Below are 22698 nucleotides of genomic sequence, written 5' to 3'. Positions count from 1 at the left end.
AAAATTTATTATTATTATTATTATTATTTTCATTGGAGAAATCTGACCTCCCTGAACCATCTCAAGGCAGTTCTGTAGAGGGAAGCTTTAAAACGTTTAATGCTCTGTTATGTTTTTATATATGTTGGAAGCTACTAGAGCAGCTGGGGCTACCCAGTGAAATGATTGTGGAATAGGATGTTCCTATTTTAATCGGAGAAATGTTGGAGGGTATGCAGAGGTGAGGGGATAAATCTTGTGTGACACTTGTTTTAGGAAAAGGGGGAAAAACTAGAATCCTTGTTTTCTATAGCTGTATGTTCAATATGCAGAGCTACTTACTCAGGATCATCCCAAAGATAAGGCGTCTAATCCTGAGTGTGTACTTTTCTCTTGGTGGATCAGATTTCTTTTTATTTATTAGGGTTATATCCTGCCCTTTCTCCCAAAGGAGCCCAGGCCAGCAAACAACAAGCAACAGAACCATAAAAACATCTTAAAAACTATTCCAATACAGATGCTGGCCAATACAGACCACAGTTTTAAAACTAGGTGCCAAGTTAACACCAGAGATAAAAAGGTAAAGGGTAAAGGGACTCCTGACCGTTAAGTCCAGTCATGGACGACTCTGGGGTTGCAGTGCTCAACTCACTTTACTGGCCGAGGGAGCGGGTGTTTGTTCACAGACAGCTTCTGGGTCATGTGACCAGCATGACTAAGCTGCTTCTGGTGAACCAGAGCAGTGCACGGAAATGCCGTTCACCTTCCCGCCGGAGTGGTACCTATTTATCTACTTGCACTTTGACGTGCTTTTGAATTGCTAGGTTGGCAGGAGCAGGGACTGAGCAACAGGAGCTCACTCCATTGCGGGGATTCGAACCTCTGACCTTCAGGTCTGCAAGCCCTAGGCTCTGTGGTTTAACCCACAGAGCCACCCACGTCCCACACCAGAGATGGTGCCTGTCTAATATTCAAGGTGAGTGAACTCCAAAAATCACGTGGCGCAACACTTAAGTCTAGATCAACATGAGACCCACTAGATCAAAATCCACTTAGTACATTCTTTGCAAGAATCCTAGAAACCAGCAAGCATTTAATTGGTCTACTAGAAATTAAGTTATGGATTAGCCATCAACAGACTACATGATCTTGACCTCCTGCCTATTTCGGCAGTTCAGATTGTGCAGGCAAGCATCATTATGCAGCAACTCAGAGAGGATAATAAATGTTAGGTTAAAGATACATTTAGCACAGTGAAGACTCTTTGTGCAGAGGTGTTCAGCAAATATGAACCTCGGTGATGGAACACTTTGGACAGATACCTAAACCACCCAGAGATTTCTGCTCAGATATTTTCACAGCTCTGGCAGCCCTAAACGAGGTATTCTAAATTTAGAGATACTTAACTGACCTTGCAAGCCCCTCAACGAGGAGCTATTCAGCCTACAGGAATTGCAAGAAGCATTTAAAGCACTTTTGCAACTGGAGCAGTTCTGCTGACAAATATCGCAGTTGCCATAAATGGTGTCCCTAAGTGAATACCCGCATAGACTGCGTGTTCAAGCTTCTTTGAAATTCAAAGTCTATCAGTAGGTGGATGTAAGCACGGATGAAGGTGATTATTAAGCACATGCTCCAATTTCATTTGTACTTCTCTGTTAAATGTAACTATTAGGCCAGGATATTTCAGCTACTTGTTTCTATCTGCTGGTCTGCAACAGGAATTAGGAATTTGGGACCATCTAGATATTGCTGAACTACAGTCCCCATCATCCATGGTCATGCTGCCTGAAGCTGATGGGATCTGTAGTCCAGGAACCTCTGGAGGGCCATGAGTTTCTCTTCCCTGGTCTATAAACATTCCAGACTGCATTCACTGCACTAGCTGACTCTCCAAGTCTCCCTATTTCCAGGGACAGTCCCAGATTTACAGAAGCCATCCCTGTTTCTGATTTGATCCCAGAATGTCCTGCTTTTCCTTAGAACGTCCCTATTTTCATTGGAGAAATGTTGGAGGCTATAGAGTTATGCAACCCTCAAGCCAAGTAACTATACCACCTTTAGAAGACATCTGAAGGCAGCCCTGTATAGGGAAGTTTTTTTAATGTGTAATGTTTTTACTATGTTTTTATATATGTTGGAAGCCACCAGAGTGGTTGGCTCAACCCAATCAGCTGGGCAAGGTATGATGATGATGATGATAGAATAGGATGTCCCTATTTTCATTGGTGAAATGTTGGAGGGTAGGGAGTTATCTGACCTCCGAGCCAAGGAGATAAGTAACTATACGTTTAGAAAACATCTGAAAGCAGCCCTGTATAGGGAAGTTTTTAAATGTTTAATGTTTTATTAAACCCAGTCAGATGGGCAGGGTATAAATATAAATATAAATATAAGAATAAGAATAAGAAATACTTCCATATTTTCGTCAGAGAAATATTGCCAGGAATGCACTAAGCAGACCTTTGCTTATGACAAGTAGGTGGGGCTTAAGCTTGCTGCATTTGAAACAGAAGTTTGCTAGAGTCTTGCTGCTACGACTGCTTCTGTATCTATTTTTGAAAAGGCATCTGAGTTCGATTCGCAGGTGTTTGTGTCCCTTCTAAGGCATGTTGCAGTTCACCTGATAGGTTGTGTGGATTCGAGTTGGCCTGGCCAACGAGTCATTCCACATCATTGCCGTATTTTTTGCTCTATAAGACGCACCAGACCACAAGACACACCTAGTTTTTGGAGGAAGAAAACAAGAAAAAAATATTCTGAATCTCAGAAGCCAGAACAGCAAGAGGGATCTCTGTGCAGTGAAAGCAGCAATCCCTCTTGCTGTTCGGGCTTCTGTGATAGCTGTGCAGCCTGCATTCGCTCCATAAGACGCACACACATTTCCCCTTACTTTTTAGGAGGGAAAAAGTGAGTCTTATAGAGCAAAAAATACGGTAACTGGCTAACTCGCAAAGGCACAGGCTTGTGCAAATAGAGCATAGACCTAGCTGGGAAATATTTTACACCTTTTCAAAGGTTAGGCCTGATGGCTGGCTTGAGGATTAGCCAAATTAATCCAGGGGCAGTATAGCCCTACTATATGAGCACATGAATTGCCCCAGATTTTGGAGTTTCAGACAGGGTTTTGATCTTCCAGCCAGACCAAGGGGATCATGCATGAATAGTGCTGCCCCGGATTTGCATTTACCGTCTATCTCTCTAGAGTGAAACTTTAAAGAAGCAAAAGCAATCCACCTCCTACTGTACGGCTGCATTTATTTTCTGCCATGTGCCTTTCTGCCTCCAGCCCCTTTAATATCCCCAGAACACCGCAGGTCATTCACTTCGTGTCTGCTGCTAGTTGAAAGAAAAGGTGAGAATGTTGCATGCCTGCACCCTACAAAGGATTTTGCTCTGAGCTTTCGAATGCGAATTGCTGTCTGGTGTGTGCGCATTGCACACACGCAAGGAAAATAAATAGAGTTGGGAGCTCTGGGTGTTAAATCCACAGCTGGGGGTTTGGCCTCCCAAGTCTCCACATATGTTTCCAGTTACGATAAGCATGTGCTGAGATATCATTAACTATCTGGTAGACAAACACACACACACATGCTAATAGTCTTCTTGCTGTTTGTGGAGCTCTCGGTGGAGTTACACTTCATAAACACCTTTGCAAAACAACAACAACAACAAAGGCCATTGATGCCATCTGAAATAAATTAGGTAAGGCTGCAATGTACCTTTCTTCTTCATCAGCTGTTCAGGCACCAGCTCAGAGGAAATTTGGAAGAACTCCTGGGGCGGGGAGGAAGGGAAAACACATGTCACTTCTATTACGGCAATTGTAAGGAATTGTTTGAGACTCTCAGCTCGGCAGCCTCTTGGGAGCCTTATCTCTATGAACAGAACAAATGTATCATCCCGAGATAATGAAGAAAGTGGTGCTTCTGGTCACTTGTGTGTCAGGTGTTTGGGGGGAAATTTCAGCTTGACACTGACATAGCCAATTATTCCCAAAGAATGATGAATTTGGGGTGTCTCCGAACCGTCACTAGAATTGGCAGGAGAAACGACTTCTCCTTTCTCCTCGGTGATTAATGGTCTTTGGATCAGGATGGGTTATTTGTTTTTGTCGAGTGACTGCTTTACAAGTACTTGGAGCACCCTATTTTAGATTAGATCATATCATTTAGGTTTCTTTATTTCATCAGTCTGATAATCTGCAGCCACCTTCTGTATGCCGGCATGTCCTCTTGCCGCTTCTGACACCAAGGTGTACAAAATTAGGCAAGGCAGCTTGCAGATAAGTGGAGAACAGGGCAGGGGGAGAAGATCACCTGTGGCCAAGTGGATTGGCTGTCCTTCAGTTTATGAGCTCAGAGACAAATGCATGCAGGTAAAATAAACAGGCATGCACTCATTTTTCTGGCTTGGAGCTCCAAAGTTTGCTGTCATTGGCTGTAATGAATGGATCTTCAGGAGCACTTTCAGCCTGCAACATTTCTAGAGCTGTCAAGACAAGGCACGCCTGGGTGGAGCACTCATAAATTGGTCTAACGGTGATGGAAGAGAAGATCCGTGGAAAAGCAGCCAAACAGATATGCTTGGCTGAAAAGGAAAGCAATGAATTTGTAATCAGGATTGCGTGTGCCGCTCCATGCTTAAACATTCAAATTTCTGCAAAGTCCACTAACTGGTCTTTGGGAAATGAAACTTTTTCATCTTGTCTCTCAAAGTATCCTGGATGTCTCCAATGTTTTCATTAGATCTTGATGGTTTCTTTGGCACCTGTTTTCCGCAATAGGATTTTGCGGCATTGCTATGAGATCATGTTTTGCTCGCTTCCAGCTGTTACCTGTGGTCCTCAGGTGAACTCCGTGGATGTCCAGCTGCCAAATTGGAATGTGATTTACGAATGGCATCATAATACAGCACATTCTTAGTGCACGTATCATATGCTGAATTTTCAAAAGTGATTCTCTTAGATGTGGGTAGCTGCAGCCCAATGGGAATTAAAAGCCTCGCTCAACTGCCGATTAGCATTTGTGCTAGGGATGTGAACATCTCTGGATGTTTTTTCTTAGATCCCTAAATTGCTAGATACAGACATTTATTGCTTTGTTTAGCTTTTTAAGAAGACATCCTCTCCCCCCCCCCGCCTCTTAATTTCTGATGCCCTGTAGGTATGTGATGAGGGAGTTTTGTTGCTATGGTGATGGATGCTGCAGGGGAAAAAATGCTAGATGAAAATAATGTGCTCAAACAGAGAGATTCAGACAAGTTTATAAAATTCGACCCTTTGGTGTGTAGGAATTGTGTTGCTTCACGTGTCAAAGAGCAGATCTCTTTGGAGACCATGTGTGCTTGTTGCCACACATGTGAAGAGAAATACAAATGCATATTCTGCTGTGACTTCACAGTTTGGGAAGCTCATCATAAAAAGGTTAGGAAGGAGTTAATTTTCTGCAAAACAATATGGCTTATGTACAAAGGCAGCAGTGGCTGCAACCTTAACCTGGCTCCCCTATGCTGTTTTATAGGAGGTCACAGCACAGTGTGGGGTAAAGGTAAGGTGAAAAAAGGTAAGGGACCCCTGGATGGTTAAGTCCAGTCAAAGGCGACTTTGAGGTCATCTTGCTTTTCAAGCCAAGGGAGCCGGCGTTTGTCCACAGACAGCTTTCTGGGTCATGTGGCCAGCATGACTAAACTGCTACTGGCGCAATGGAACACCATGATAGAAACCAGAGTGCATGGAAACACCAGTTTAGATAGATAGGATAGATAGATTCTTTATTGTCATTACACAAGTGCAACATTGCACAAGTGCAACGAAATTGGATGCCATCCCTTAAAAACAACAAAAGCAAAACAACAACAACAACCAAACAAACCACATTCCAGCCACACCCACACCCACACCCATCAAACTCCCAGGTCACACTATCGAGTTACTGCATTTAAGAAGGCCACAGCTCTTGGATAGAAACTATTTTTCAGTCTATTTGTCCTTGACTTGATGTTTCTGTATCTCCTGCCAGAAGGCAGTAGTACAAACAGACTGTGTCCCGGGTGAGATGCATCCTGCAGGATATTGTTTGCTTTCCTAAGACAACGGGAACCGTACAGTTCTTCCAAAGATGGGAGGGGATGACCAATAATCCTTTGGGCTGTGGTTATGACCTTCTGGAGCACCTTCCTCTTCCTAGCTGTACAGCTGGAGAACCAGGCACAAATACAGTATGTGAGAATGCTCTCTATGGAGCCTCGGTAGAAGGACACCAGCAGTCTCTCACTCAGATTGTTCTTCTTTAAAAGTCTGAGGAAATAAATTCTCTGCTGGGCCTTCTTCACCAGAGCAGTGGTATTTGCGCTCCAAGTCATGCCCTGATCGATAGTCACTCCCAAAAACCTGAATTCCGCCACCCTCTCCACCCGTTCCCCGTTGATATACAAGGGCTGAATGTCCACCTTTTTTACCAGTTTGAATCCAACAGTTTGAATCCAACATGGCAGGCATGGAAGAGATGGGACCCTCCTGGAGTGTAATGCTAGATTTCCCCCCTCCCCAGGCTCACATTGTAAATACAGTCATACCTCGGGTTACAGTCATACCTTCAGGTTGCGCATTTTCGGGTTACAGATGCGCCGAAACCCTGAAGTACCAGAATGGGTTACTTTTGGGTTTTGGCGCTTGTGCATGCGCAGAAGCACCAAATCTCAACCCGCATGTGCACAGACGTGGCACTGCAGGTTGCGGACGCTGCGGGTTGCGAATGTGCCTCCCACACGGATCACGTTCGCAACCCGAGCGTTCACTCTGTGTGTGTGTGTGTGTGTGTGTGTAAAAAAACCATATACCATTGGTTTTCAGCCGGTGTGCTGCGGCACCCTGGGGTGACTTGAGAAATGTTCAGGGAAGCCCCGGCAGGCTGTCCTTTCATTAATTTCCAGTCCATATCTTCCTGCATTACCTCTCTCTCTCTCTCTCTTTCTTTTTTAATAATATATTTTATTAGTTTTCAGTTACAATCCAACAATAGCCTCATTATAACAATACCAATTCACAATACAATTATTAATACCAATCGCTCAAATACCGAACTATGTACTGTAAATTAGATAAAGTCCCCCCCCCACATGCTAGAATTGATGGTTTGATTCACACCTTCCAAACCAACACATGAAGTAAAACATAGCTGTCCTTTGAAATCTGCACTTTCCCAAATTAAGTGATGCAGCTCTCCAGCCAAAACATGATTACAGGAGAGAGAGAGAGAATATATTAAGGGATAGCATACATATAGAATGCATATATTTCCCCTCTCTCTTTCTCTCTGAGGAACGTTCAGGGGATCCTGCAGCTTTAACTTGCATCTTTCCGAAATAAAGCAGAGGTTAAAAAAAGTGGGGAAATGCTTTTGCATGACTGTTTATCTTCTTAAAAATCTCCCTCTTCCCGCACAAAAATCCTCTCCAGCTTCAGCAACTAACAGTCCCTTAGTTTACACAGAAGACTTGAGAAATGCACAAAAATTGTAAAGTAGCTTGATGGTCTGTGTGCCTGGATATGTGTGTGTGTACTCTATAAGGACTCCTGCCAACCTAGCAGTTCAAAAGCACGTCAAGCGCAAGTAGATAAATAGGTACCACTCCAGCGGGAAGGTAAATGGCGTTTCCGTGCGCTGCTCTGGTTCGCCAGAAGCGGCTTAGTCATGCTGGCCACATGATCTGGAAGCTGTACACCGGCTCCCTTGGCCAATAAAGCGAGATGAGCGCCGCAACCCCAGAGTCGGCCACGACTGGACCTAACGCTCAGGGGTCTCTTTACCTTTTTACTCTATAAGGCGGGATTTGAAAATAATCCTGAAAGTGAGCATTGGCTTCTGTGTTTCTCTCTCCTTCTATCCTCAACATCCCCCTCCTCTTCTCTACCTCTCCCCACTAAAGTAAATCCTATCCTCTTTAACAGCCACCCAGCTTTATGGAGACAGGGAGAATGTTGCAGAAAGGACCATGCCTGCACATGTATCCTCTGCTGTGTGTTTCTCAATTTCCTTCCCCGACATAACAAAATATTTCCGCTTCTGATCTTAATCTCGTTTTGACCTCTCCATCTTCCCTCCCACCCTGTGCGCACTGATTTCGGTAAAGGCAGGCGGCAACTGTTATGCTGAGTGCATCAGCTTTGCTCCGTGGAGTAGCAGCATTACTTGGGTTCCTGTTGACACATGCGCTTCCACTTATACATGCACCAAAAATAGTGCCAAGGGCAGGCGGAACGCGGAACAGGAAAATCCTGGACTAGAGTGGCTTCCAAAGGGGAGCCACAGAAAGAATGTGATTGGTCAAGGGAGCTGCAGACTCAAAAAGGTTGAAAACCACTGCCTGAATGGCCCATTACCCTGGCTATCACCTCATCAGGAAGCTTTGTTGTTGTTTAGTCATTTAGTCGTGTCCGACTCTTTGTGACCCCCTGGACCAGAGCACACCAGGCACTCCTGTCTTCCACTGGCTCCCGCAGTTTGGTCAAACTCATGCTGGTAGCTTCGTGAACACTATCCAACTATCTCGTCCTCTGTCGTCCCCTTCTCCTTGGGCCCTCCATCTTTCCCAACATCAGGGTCTTTTCCAGGGAGTTTTCTCTTCTCATGAGGTGGCTGAAGGTTGAAAACCACTGCCTGAATGGCCCATTACCCTGGCTATCACCTCATCAGGAAGCTAGTTTGCCAATATTTTAACATTTGCTGGATCCAGGAGTTGTAAGGTTTTCTGTATACAGCCTAAACCCTCCTCAACAAACTCATAACAATACAGTGGTACCTTGGGTTAAGTACTTAATTCGTTCTGGAGGTCCGTTCTTAACCTGAAACTGTTCTTAACCTGAAGCACCACTTTAGCTAATGGGGCCTCCTGCTGCTGCCGCGCTGCCGGAGCACAATTTCTGTTTTCATCCTGAAGCAAAGTTCTTAACCTGAGGTACTATTTCTGGGTTAGCGGTGTCTGTAACCTGAAGCGTATGTAACCCGAGGTACCACTGTATATACGTCACAAACAAACAGACACACACTTTTATCACAGACAACAAGTACCATAAGTCCTGTAGTTCTTTATGGGAGATTGAATAAGACTTTTTATGAGAATCATTTATATAGGGGTAAATTCCAGTGATGTAAATGATCTGGCTCCCTATGTGCTATTTTGCAAGTTATGTTAAGCTCAGAGGGAAACTTGGTTCAATCAACTTTAGTTGTCTTTGGATAAACCTGTTTCTATGTTCAACGGATAAGAAGATGATCAGAAATATATCACAAAAGCCATTCTTAAGTTTGAATGCCAGGCAACAAGAGTAAGAAAATGTTTTATTGACTGTACAAATGATCAGCCTTTTTAAATATGGTTTCATTTGTTTTTACTGAAATTTTGGGTGTAAACATAGTTTATAGTTTTTGGCGCTTGTTTTTTTATGTTGATTTTGTTTTGGAAATTGCAATGGTCAGGGGAGGGAGTGGGGAGCTTGTCAATAAAGCATTGTTTTCTCTGTGTAGATAATATTTCTCTTTCGCCCTGAAGGACCTCGAGGAAAAGAAAAATGGTCCACATCTTCCTTCTGGAGGAATATAAAGGAGGCTTTGTACAAGAAAGATGAAGGACCCCTTTTAGACTGGAATGCATTGCTTGTGAATTGAGTAAGATAGAAATAAATGGAATATTGTAAATAGACAGTGGAGAAGAGGCACTTTAAAAACTGAACATATATTCTAATCAATGCAGGTTTTTTCATTTCCCCTACAGATACTAGGAACTCAGGGGCTGATTTAAGTGTCACTTGTGAAAATGGTTATGGTTTGTACAGCTTCTGTACAAAGTGGGAGGGATCTAGGTGCGTGACCAGAAAGTGAGTGGCAGAATTATTGTCGAGGAGATTTGAAACACTGTTATCTGTGAGCTGGTGGCGGCTAGCTTAGAAATGAACAGGGATTTACAGGGATTTTTCTCCCCCCTCACAGTACTTACAGACTAGTGTTGTCTCTTGATATGTGGTCTGTGGCAGGCATTTTGCCACCTTTATCGAGCTAGGGGAACTGGCACCTCCTTTTTTTAAACACCTCCCCCCAGTCCTTGTATCTCAGCCCTGTATGCTGTGCCTAAGGAACCGACAACCATCATGGTGCTCTCAAGATGTTACTGAACTGCAGCTCTGATCGGTTCCAGAAAGCACAACTGGTGGTCAGGGGTGATTATGGTTTGATGACAATTGGAGATCACTCCATTGGGCACCCCTGATATTGAGTGTCAATAATGGTCACCTGCCAGCTGTTGCAAATGATTCAGCATTTGCTGGGCTAGATTAGGGGGTATGCAGGCAGAGGGCCTTCTTGGTAGTGGCACCCACCCTATGGAACACCCTCCCATCAGATGTCAAGGAAATAAACAACTATCTGACTTTTAGAAGACATCTGAAGGCGGCCCTGTTTAGGGAAGTTTTTAATGTTTGATGCTTTACCGTGTTTTAAATACAGTGGTACCTCAGGTTAAGTACTTAGAGGTCCGTTCTTAACCTGAAACTATTCTTAACCTGAAGCACCACTTTAGCTAAGGGGGTCTCCCACTGCTGCTGCGCCGCCGGAGCACGATTTCTGTTCTCATCCTGAAGCAAAATTCTTAACCTGAGCTAATATTTCTGTGTTAGTGGAGTCCGTAACCTGAAGCGTATATAACCTGAAGCGTATGTAACCCAAGGTACCACTGTGTTCTGTTAGGAGCTGCCCAGAGTGGCTGGGGAAACCCAGTCAGATGGGTGGGGTATAAATAATAAACTATTATTATAATATTATTATGATGTACCCTTCCCACTTGTGATTCATACACATGCCACCTTTTACAGTGGAGACAGCATGTGCCTCTTTCGCTGCTGAGGAAGAGTTAACATTTATCTGGCTCCTGATACGCGTAGTTTGAGACTTCAAAGCAAAGGAAATAATTTGCTTTATGTTTCCAACTGGCTTTAATCTCACTAGGCCCACTAGAAAAACAACAGGGAAATGGAAGCGTAGCGTGATCGACAGTTTATATATTTGCTTGCTTGCTCTGAAGCGCATTGACCAACCTAGAGATGGTGAAGTCTAAATTGACTTTTCAACACTGATGAACAGTAAGGGGGTAATGGGAGGAAATATTACGTCTTAATTGTCATTCTCGGCTGGGATCAGCAAATCTGATTCATCCTTGGGCTATTACTGTTTACTAAGTCTCGAGGCCCCACTGTAATTATTTTCTTAATCCCAGAGCACATTGTCTGTGACAAAGAGAAAAATCATGCTGTAGCCAAGGGATCTCATTGCTCTCCCTACCACTCATGTGCTCACCAACTTCATTGTTGACTGTCCAATCATCAGCCTGCATGGCTGTGGCTGTATCATTATTTCCGGGGGTTTTGAAGCTGCTTCTAAGGTTGAATTACAGTTTGATAACAATCACTTTAGAATGCTCAACTTCTCTTTTCTACACACCACCTCTATGATTGTGGGAATCACTGCAATGACTTATGCTGCAAAGTAAGAGTAGAAATTTGAGGTAGATTTACCTATCTGCTAATTCTTCCCAAACTCTAGGTTAGGTGAAAATTCTCTCTCTCTCTCTCTCTCTCTCTCTCTCTCTCTCTCTCTCTCTCATGCACACTGCAGTCCTATGAATAATATGAGCAGGACTTATGAAGTGCTTTAGTTGAGATTCTAGCACTGCAGGGGGTTGGACTAGATGACCCCTAGGGCCCCTTCGGATCAGATCAGAAAAATCTTTATTTGCATCAGCCACTAGCCATAGCAATAAAATAAAATAAAATGTACTGAAGATAGAGGTAAGAACTTAACAATACAAAATACATTTTGGAGGTTTACATCAATAATCAAATAACAGATCTTATTCTAATTGCCCCTGCGATTATTATTTTTTTGCATTTTTTGCTGTCACCTGATTATCCTGATCTGCTAGAAGAAAGGACACAGTAGCAATGTTTGAGTGACCCAGCAAGGACAATAGTAGAAGGGTAATAACCTCACTCCTCATATCTTTATAAAGAGTGCAAGCCAGAAGCTCATGAACCACTGACTCAATACTGCCATCTCCCTAGGGATGCGGGTCGCACTGTGGTCTAAACCACGGAGCCTCTTGGGCTTGCCGATCAGAAGGTCAGCTGTTCGAATCCCCCTGATGGGGTGAGCTCCCGTTGCTGTGTCCCAGCTCCTGCCAACCTAGCAGTTCGAAAGCACGCCAGTGCAAGTAGATAAATAGGTACTGCTGTGGTGGGAAAGTAAACAGCATTTCTGTGCGCCCTGGGTTCCATCACGGTGTTCTGTTGTGCCTGAAGCAGTTTAGTCATGCTGGCCACATGACCCGGAAAGCTGTCTGTGGACAAACTCCCTCGGCCTGAAAGCAAGATGAGCACCACAACTCTATAGTTGCCTCTGACTGGACTTAACTGTCCAGGGGTCTTTTACCTTTTCCTGCCATCTCCACATGGACATAACCGTTTTTCCAGTAGAATTTTTTGAAATTGGCCCTCAAGTACAGCCGAAGGCAATATATTCAAACTTGCAAAAGTGAAAGCGTGCCTGTATTTTGGAATTGTTAAATTTTATAAATAGGGTGCCAATGCGCCAAAATGACTAGGTGGAAAATAACCATACCATGGACAAAATGTCTTTATCGCGGCCAAATTATTCTGTCGCTCAATATCATATAGGCACTGTCGGGGTCCCTTCCAATTCTTCAATTCTATGATTCTCTGAAGAGGTAAAATATGCTGAAGGTTTTATTTATATTACAGAGTGTTATGTACTGAGTTGAATAGGATTCAGAATGCAGCGGTCTGGTTGGTCCTAGAACAATGCAGCAGTATGATTGGTCCGCAGGAGCCACCCAATCCAGCTCCAGGTGGAAGTGAATCCGCAACCCAATTGGCCTACAGGAGAATCCCAGAATTAGCCAATCACGTGCAGCCCATTGTGTAAATAATGTATATAAAGCAGATATTTTGGGGGAACTTTCATTCCTCACTACTATGAGCTGAATAAAGAGCAGGAAATCCACACTTGACTCCGAGTATATTTCACAGAGGCTATTGACTTACCTAATTCAGTGTTCTTTTTCGGTTTTGTGGTCTGTTGTGCCCGCCTGAGGCCTCGCAAACTCTTGCTCCAAAGAAAGTTGGGTGGATCTAGGTTTGAGGGTTAGAAGCCACTTTGTGAGGGCAACAGGCCCTTTGCACAGGGCACACATTCTTGACAAACAGACACACCAACAACTACTGGCAAAGAGGAACAAAGACTCAGAGTATTGTGGAAACTGTAGTATGGCACAACAGAGAGATGGGACAGTCCTATGTCATAACTGAATCCATCATGTGGGTCTGTTAATATGCCTGTCACTGACTGCAGTGAAGACTTCACCTATGACAGACACACATCTGGGGAAGCCTTGGTAGATAAGGACGACGAGAGCATCCTTCAAGAGATAAATGGCCAACATCTGAGAGCATTCTTTCTGGTCCAAGCAAGGAGGAGGGGGGGACACTGGAGAAGAGATGGGGGAGAAATACAGACAAAGAAACTGGGATGTTTTAGAGACCAAGGAGAGAGCTTTACGAGGGCAGGAGGAGAAGGCATGGCGTGGTGTGGTGTGGGAAGGTGAGCCATGAAAATCTGGGCCACCTCAGTGAGGACACTGAAGAGGAAAGAGGAAGAGTAACAGGGCAACACTGAATTGAATTATTGGGGCAGGGAAATGTGAAATTGAATGTGAACAGGACTCTCTCTTCAAGACATTCCAAAAGAAACTCATAAATAAACTGAAGGATACTACCCTGAATAATAGTGACTGGGGTAAAACCACTACTTACATACTATTCCACAATTAATAGAGACAAAGGAACAAGTGTTTGCAACTCTTTAATTGTGTACCATGTAAAGCTCACTTCCAGAACATCTCCCATCTTAATTTGTGCTGTGCTGTTTGAAATGCTAATGAAGCTGGAATTCTCAAAGGTCATATTTGGAATATACTAGTGCTTTCCTTTTCGTTCTTTTTTGTTCAGTTTCAAAACAATTAAAATGAGGTTTAGTTCCTAATTTGGCTAACAATGTTAGCTCTTCCGTTAATTAGCCCAAGTGTAAGAATGTCTCCTTGCTCTGGCCATTTGCTGAATGAGAAGGCACTTTATTTCCATTTAAACTATTCCTCTGTGCTTTTTTCTTTTTTCCAAAAAAGGATGTCTTTTCTCTATTGATTGCGCAAAATAACTGGGGGGGGGGAATTATTATAAAAAATATATAAAAGGAGAGAGGAAAAGTGCACATTTAGCAAATCCCTGCACTGCATACTTTACGGAGTCATTTATCATCCTTGGAAAGGTTGGAGTCTTCACAAATATTAGAGAAAAAGGCCAGTAATTGCTGTGTGCAACTAATTGACAGATTTGTGTCGTTAAAGGGAGAGAATTTCTATGCCACCATCAGTGTTGACACTCTGAGGGTGCTCTATAAAATCCGTGCTTGTGAGATATAATTTTGGGGTGGGGGTGGGGAAATGGAATCACCTTCCTGCATTCATAGCAAATGTGATGGTAGCACTTTTTCATTAGAGAGGGGACAGGTATGGAACTTAAATGCAAACCAACATCTTCAAAGTGTGTCATCGGCACAAACATGGAGTGTAGGACTTGGTGTGCAACGGAGCCCTGCTTTCAACTTGTCCATGCAATCCAAGTCCCAGGGGATCATTGGAAAGGACTGGATAATGATTTTGTCAATCACCAGTAAAAATAAGCAGGATCTAAATCTAAGTATTATTTCTGCAACAAAATGTTTGTTGCAAAATAAACGTAAAATAAACGGGACACGTAGGGGGAATTAAAAGGGCATATGGAGTGTTCCAGAATATTTTATTCAACTTGCGAACATTTCTCTTTGCAAGATAGATGAATGCACAAAGCATCTACTGTCGAGCAAAGCTCTGCTACGTCGAAGGTGAGCTTCTCTGAATGGATTGGGAAGGTCGTCTGGTGTTCTATTTCACAAGCTAATTTTGGATTTTCATTAGTATGCTGTGCTAATCATGTTTAATGAATCCAAGTCCAAATTGCATTATGGGTTATTGTCTACGGATAGGCTGGAGACACGGCACATTAACACAGCAGAACAAAAGGCACAGGCAACGAACGCTAGACAAACATACGGCTCTTATTAGTTATGGACCTATCCTTTTTACAGTATGTCAGGCTTAGGGATTTGAAAAGTAAACAAATATAAATCATCGGGGAGCAAAGCTGTTCCAGAAGTACATTAGAGGAGCATAGCGCATGAAGCTGTGGCTTCTGTGGGGGATTTAGTCCAAATTTTACCCTCATCCTCATTGTGGTGTCCACTCAAGTGGGTTAATAAAATACGTGTAACAATGGATTAAGTTTATAGCAGGCTTTTAGAAAGCGCTACTCCCCAGTATATTTATCATATGAATTTCTCCTTCCTCTGCCCTAGTCTAGTCGGAGCTTCAAAGACTTTTAAGGCTGCTCAAAGGATTTCTGAATCCAACACTCTCTGAATAGAAGCACCAGAGCCAAACTTTGTGCAGAACTATTTTCCAAATATTAAAGGGGTTTGGGGAGCGAAACCACTTCCCGAGACAGAACAAACTTCGCAACATCTTTGGATAAATTGTCCCATTACCCTTCTGCCTTATAGTTAGGAAACCTTTAACACCAGTCACCCAAATCAGATGCCCCCTGTATTCACCCGATTGCCTTAGGATGTGTTTGTTGGAATTCCTGCTCTGTGATTGCAGTCATGGGATTGTTGTCTATCACATGACGGTGTATGCTTTGACTCCACAGAGTGGGAGGTGACCGAGACAGGATGTTTGTGTTACTGTGTTCCGTGAAGTGGGACTATTGTCCTTTGTTCTTTTTCTCTTTGCTGTCTGATGCTAGAGAGAGAGGGAGCCATGTTGCAGTGCTGTGTGTGTGTTTGTATGTAAATAAAGTAGATTAGCCAAAATGCTGAGTTGCTGAGGTTTGTCACACAAACTGCGAAGACTCTGCAGATCCCTAAGTGTGCCAATGTCTGTTGGCATTGGTCGCTCTGATGTTCAGGCTGAAGAAAGCTTTTGAAGCTCCTGAACGAATGACCAGGAGGAAGAGAACATGCCAGTGGGGAATGTGTCTTTACCAGGGTCCTATTCGAGTGTAGGATGAGCTCCTGACAGTGCTCACCCATAAACCTCCCTGAATAACACTCCCAGATGCAGGGTTTCAAGGTCAGTTGATGGATGCCAACTGCATTTTCAGGAGGGATCAGCTGCTCTCTGGAGTTTGTGGTTGGGAATTTCTGCTTGCGGCTGAACAAAGTTGGTGTTGAAGAATCATTTCTTTGACACTGGTAATCTTTGCTTCTTCCAGTACACTGGCATTAGTTCGCCTGTCTTCCCAAGCGATTTTTGGATGTTGAGCAATAGGCCAAGCTTTTTGTAAGCTTCTGCAAAGATATTTAGGATGGTTTGGAGGTCATCCTCTGAGTGTGCACACACTATGTTGCCATCAGCATTCTGAAGCTCTATGTGCATCTTGCTATACAGCACATAATTGGTCTAATGACTGGTCTGCATCAGCAGACTCATAAATCACAAGGAATCCACCATTATGCTAAAATCATCCGTTCAGGCCTCTTCTGGAAGAAAAGAACTTTGCCGGCAATTAGTCTGTGTGTGTTGTTTGGGATGCCGCATAATAAGTATTGAGCTTATACGATGCTAGTGATTTACGTACCACCAAGTCACCAAAACTAAGCTTGGCTGTAGCACATCATCAATCTTTTCTCAATAGTTCAACAAAAGAATCCATTTTCTTTTGATAAAAGCCCCATTGGTCTTGTGATCTATAAATCATCCTTTCAAAAGAAACCCTTTGAAATATCAATTCAAGGTATTCTCACAGACTATCATTTTATAGCATTTCCTAGTGATGGAAGATAATGCCGGTGCCTATCAAAAAGGAAAATGCTGCCCATTTTTCACTGAATTTTCACAACTTTAGCAGGAGCTCTCAAGAGTCTCTAATATTACCCTCCCCGTTCTTCTGTAGCTTGTGAATTGAGTTAGAAAGCTTGTGTCAAAAAGGCACATTTTTAATATGAGGGAAAGAGTGTGGCGGTTAAAACAGATTAGATTATAAAGGAGGGCTTGATTTTTTCTTCTACCACTACTGCCAATTTCTAAAATCCGGTGCCTTCCATATGAACCACACACCAGTTTGTTTGTTGAAAGACTAAGTTATTTAATATGACCAAAAGCACTGTGACACCTTAGAGACTAACTGGTTTATTTGCTAGGAGCTTTTGTAAGCCATAGTATACTTCATTCAATGCACAAAGCAACTTTACTTTAAAAATAAAAGTAAAAATGATAACCTCACGTTTGGTTTTGCAAACTTGGATATTAAATCTTAACTCCATTTTGATAGTAGAAGATGAGGAGTTGAGCTTTGAGATGGCCACGTGTCTGTGATGCTGCAAAATGACCCTGATCTCACACTGGAACCAGCCAAGGCCCCCAGAGTTCTTGAAACAAGAGGCTGCGCTTGAAGCCATAGATGGTGAAAAAAAAAAGAAATCTCAGGAGTTAAAGAGAGGTTGCAGACCTAGACTTCCACAAACTCTGAGAGTTTGCTAACCTGGCAAGCGAGTAAAAGAAAGGAATGCAAGACTGCCTAGAGTGTGGCAAGTCATTTCACAGTCTGATAAACCAAACATAGTAAGCTTCAGGAAAGGGGACACTATGGTGCAGGATGCATCTCTAAACATATGCTAAAACTGGTTCTCCAAGAAGACCTCTACCAGGGACATGGAAAATGCGAACCTGGGAACCATCGGTTGAGACAGCCGGTAGTACCATGGACTGCCGCCATTGCCTTGGGAGAGCTCTGTGCTGACACTGCTGTGCTCCCGGTGTCATTGTATGGGAAGTTAGAGGTGGCAAAATTTCAGGGCCCCCAGAAGATATGAAAAGGTTCAGGGCAATCGGCGCTCAATATGTTTCAGATTCTTGTGGATAGCTAAGATGAGTGAAAGAACTCAAATTCAAAAGAAATTGGTCTGGATGGAGAGAAAAAAAACAACCTTTGCAAACTTCAGTCACACGGCACTTTATGAACTGCAAGAGCTTTGTCAGTTTTATGAGAAGATAACGAACTGGACTTCACATGCTGTCATATTCACATTCAAGCAACTAAACTTGGCACATTGCGAAATGGTCAGTCACCATTTGAAGAGGTGGCTGGCTGTTCTTTCGTTTTTCAGTGAGAAAGAAGCGTTGCCAAGAGACAGGATGCCACCCCCCCCTTTCAAAAAGTTACATCTGCAAAATTCAGTTTTCCTAATGAAATTACAGATGTGATCACTCAGCAGAGAAACGTGCGTCCTTCTGCTTCGTAGACCGACCGTGAGCTCATTAAAAACGAAATCACACCGATAATGGAAATCTTTGTTAATCCTATATAGATTTGGCCACACCATATACTTCCATTGCATTCTGAATGGCAGCTTGCTTTTCCTGTTGAAAAATGGATTCTGGAAACATGTGACCAGCCTTCTAGATGGTATTGATTCATGTGATTTTTAGATATTATTTCACTTACGTATTGAGGTTGGATTAAACATTATGTTAGCTATGCTAGAGTTGGGTGTGTGGGAATCAAAATGGAGGTCTATGTTGCATTGCATGTTGCAACTGGACTCTGGCTTTCTCTGCAGCTCAGAACATGGTTCCTGTTTCCTATCTACATGATAAAGAAATAATACTGTAGCTATGCTATCTGTTGTAAGAAATTTAATAGTTTACTCCACATCTGCCAACTCTATCGCTTCTGTAGACTAAGGGGCTTATTTACAGGAAGGGAAAATGTTTCCTGTATGGCTTCTAAACATGATGCTTCATTCTACCTCCACTCCTGAAGACAGTATGCTTCTGAATACCTGGTCCTGGAAACTGAAGGAGGGGAGATTCCCATCTAGGTGATTCCCACATACATCTGGTTGGCCACTGTGTGAGAACAGGGTATGGACTAGATTAGCCCGATTCAGCAAGGCTTCTCCTATGTTCTTTCTGCTGTAAAATTGATCTAATCTTGGTTATTCCGGGTCATCCAGAAAAGTGACTGACAAGTCACACCTCCCATTCCTTCAAGTTTTGCTTGCCATGGGTAGGCAAACTAAGGCCTGGGGGCCAGATTCGGCCCAATCGCATTCTAAATCCGGTCCACAGATGGTCCGGGAACCAGTGTGTTTTTACATGAGTAGAAAGTGTCCTTTTACAGTATTTAAAATGCATCTCTGGGTTATTTGTGGGGCCTGCCTGATGTTTTTTCATGAGTCGAATGTGTGCTTTTATTTAAAATGCATCTCTGGGTTATTTGTGGGGCAAAGGAATTCGTTCATTTTTCTCTCTCTTCAAAATATAGTCCAGCCCCCCACAAGGTCTGAGGGACAGTGGACCAGGCCCCTGCTGAAAAAGTTTGCTGACCCTTGGTGCCAAGCAAAGCATCATTATTAACTGAGCCATAAGACACATTTAGATTTAGTCAACAAACATTCTTTCGGTGCATCTGCATTAGCAGTGAGGTGACAGTTTAAGGCCACGATCCTACACGCACTTACCTGGAAAGAAGTCCTATTGAGCTCAGCGATGCTTACTTCTCAGTAGAGATGTATAAGGCTGTGTTGCAAGATCTCCTGTTTGCCTAATGTTTTCTTTATGGTTGTATTAGTCATACTCAGAGGAAACCCATTGGAATTAATAGACACACATAATTCAGGATCATTATTTCAGCAGGTCTACTCTGCGTAGAATTTAGCTGGACACAAAATTTAGTCTCAGAAACAGTGGGTATAATGTATCTACGCCCGTTTCCAGGAACATTTCAATAGGTATCCTCTGGTTGCTTCCTGATTGATTTATGATGACACAATACATCGCAGAAATCAGTCCACAGATCCTAGTCTGTTATTTAACATCTTTTTAAAAAAATAATAAGCTGCAAAGAGGATTTCTATTTGATTTTACAGAAACTGGATCAAAGCCACATTTATTTTCATGAAGCATTCCCAAAAGTTGAAAGCTATATGACAGCCTCTTTGGTTATTTAAATGATGGAAAGGTATCGTTAGTGAGCATGAGACACTTCTATGCCTTTTTATAGAACAACATTGGGAAGATGAGACAGAAAAGAAGGTATTAGGTCCGGCAATGGAGGCAGACCATTACATACCCTCCAAGTGTCCCAATTTCCTAGGGACATTTATATTATCAAGAATATATAATTAAACAGCATTCAAAAAATAAAGGAAAAACAATATTAAAAATTTAACATACCCACACACCCAAAAAATGAAATACAAATTTGGGTTGTTTCATTCACAACCCCTGGGAATTATTATTATTTTTGGTGTTGGAGGGTAGTAATATTTTTGCAAACATTTATAAATATCCTTGAGGTCTTATTATATTCTCACTTGAAGCTGAAATGTTCTTAAGAATTCTACATAGTAGCATATTTCACAAGAGGCATTTGAACATTGTCATCATTATTTATATATAGTATAAAGTAAGTTTTTCAACATAGCTGAAAATGAATCTTTAATTTTTTTGTCCCCTAGTATACCTTAATTTTTGAGCCCGCCCCCGCAATAGTTCCTGACCTGATTTGACTATACCACAAATTGTTATTTAACCCCTCTAAATATTTCCGTTTACTTACAGTAACCATCTCGGCAGCTGACACTAAATATCGAATCGATTCTTTGTCCAGTTAATCCTCATTTGGCCTGGTCTCCTTTCCACAGTAATGCTATAATAATAATAATAATAATAATAATAATAATAATAATAATAATAATAATTTATTTATTATTTATACCCGGCCCATCTGGCTGGGTTTCCCAGCCACTCTGGGCGGCTCCCAACAGAATATTAAAAACACAATAATAAAACATCAAACATTAAAAACTTCCCTAAACAGGGTTGCTAATGAAGGGATTGCTATGAATCCCTAACTTAATTTCTAGGAATACCATCTTGGTATTCAACTTGCATGGGGTGGAACCCTGGACTTTAAAAGCCTACTGGTCCCCCCCCCAATCTTTTCATTTTCTTCTCAGTGATAGTCACCTTAGGGCTAGTGATGCAGTGATGCAGGGACTGTTGTGGTGTAGTGGTTAAGAGCTGTAGTCTCATAATCTGGTGAACCAGATTCGCGTCTCCGCTCCTCCACATGCAGCTGCTGGGTGACCTTGGGATAGTCACACTTCTCTGAAGTCTCTCAGCCCCACTCACCTCGCAGTGTGTTCATTGTGGGGGATTGTTAGCCACTTTGAGACTCCTTAGCGTAGTGATAAAGCAGGATATCAAATCCAAACTCTTCTTCTTCTTCTATCTTGTCCCATAGTCCAGGTGAGCCTATCAGTGTGTATGTACCTGCTGATACCTGATATGACAGTGGCCTTGGGGTGGCGAGGAGGGAGTCAGGTGCCACAGATGCAGGACAGACCAGCCCTGGAAGTAACACTCAGCCTGCTTGGGTGGTTCTGCTGTTAAGTTTGGGCCACAACAGGATAGTTTTCCCTGTTTGGGGCTTTGTAAGTGGGATTGGCCAGGGGCTGGAGATGGATGTGCGAGTGACTCATGGTCTGGCCTGAATCCAGGGTCTGAGGTGTTAAGTACAGTAACTGTAAACACATGTAGGCATTTCTTTGTGTTTAAATTTGATTGGTTAGTAACCGAATTCTAGAATTCTAGAGAGTTCTCTAGCAGTTCTCATGTGATTGGCTCACGTTGGTCACATGGGAAGTATCTAGTGAAGGCGAGACTCCATTTTATGTGAAGCAAGATGACTGTGTTTTAGAATCCACTGTGAACACTGCTAAGTTGAATAGTGTTGGGATGCTTCTTCTCTGCTTGAAAGAAAGAGAGCAAAGATACAAGAGAGGGTAAAAGTGGAAATCTCTCATGGCCTAATTCTCATATGAGATACAGAAGGCTGAGTGTTGAGCTCTGGAAAGGGAGGAAAATACAGTTGTTTGGAAGTTAGAAGAAGTGACAGTAAGCCCATGCATGGAGAAGCGTGTGACTGTAAATATGTTTTAATTCGTCCATAAATTTAAGTTTCTGCAAGCAAAGTTTTTGAATGTTAAAATCTGGACATTGGTTTAATTTCCAAAGAAGGGTGGCAGTCTTAGCTGCAATTTCAACATAAAGTGAAGAATTTATATTTATGACTCACCCTTCCCCAGCAGGTCCTAGGGTGGGTTAAAACAATTTAAAAATTTAGAATTAAAACAGATTACAGGTGCAGGAATAGGGTGGGTCCAGAAAACACGCAAGTTGGGTGTCAAAGGTCAGGTCAGAGAAGTGGATCTCTTCATCTAAAGGCCATGTGTCTTCAGCCCTCAGGGATGGGATGTGTCACTTCAGCCCCTGCAATTGGCAGGTCATATGATGACCCCTGAGCCTAGGGCTTGCCGATCAGAAGGTCAGCAGCTCGAATCCCCGCTACGGGGTGGGCTCCCATTGTTCGGTCCCAGTTCCTGCCCACCTAGCAGTTCAAAAGCACACCAAAGTGCAAGTAGATAAATAGGTACCGCTCCGGTGGGAAGATAAATAGCATTTCCATGCGCTGCTCTGGTTTGCCAGAAGCGG

The 22698-nt window shown here is 42.8% G+C and overlaps 1 long non-coding RNA gene across 4 annotated transcripts; it reads right to left on the bottom strand.

The window, feature by feature from the left end:
* Positions 1-2819: 2819 nt before the first annotated feature.
* LOC309326280 lies at positions 2820-21722 on the bottom strand. Of its 4 annotated transcripts, none has more exons than XR_014150255.1 (6): positions 21478-21612; positions 20762-20851; positions 18981-19047; positions 13091-13267; positions 11328-11407; positions 2820-4850 (listed from the first exon to the last, which is right to left on the bottom strand). It is a non-coding gene; the product is annotated as an uncharacterized lncRNA (long non-coding RNA). The 4 variants fall into 4 exon arrangements; XR_014150256.1 differs by having other exon boundaries at positions 2820-3756; XR_014150257.1 differs by lacking the exon at positions 11328-11407.
* Positions 21723-22698: the final 976 nt, after the last annotated feature.

Source organism: Podarcis erhardii, assembly GCF_964252035.2.
Source record: "Podarcis erhardii genome assembly, chromosome: 12".
In the NCBI taxonomy this organism is placed as follows: Eukaryota; Metazoa; Chordata; class Lepidosauria; order Squamata; family Lacertidae; genus Podarcis; species Podarcis erhardii.
This window is presented reverse-complemented; position numbering and strand designations above follow the sequence as displayed.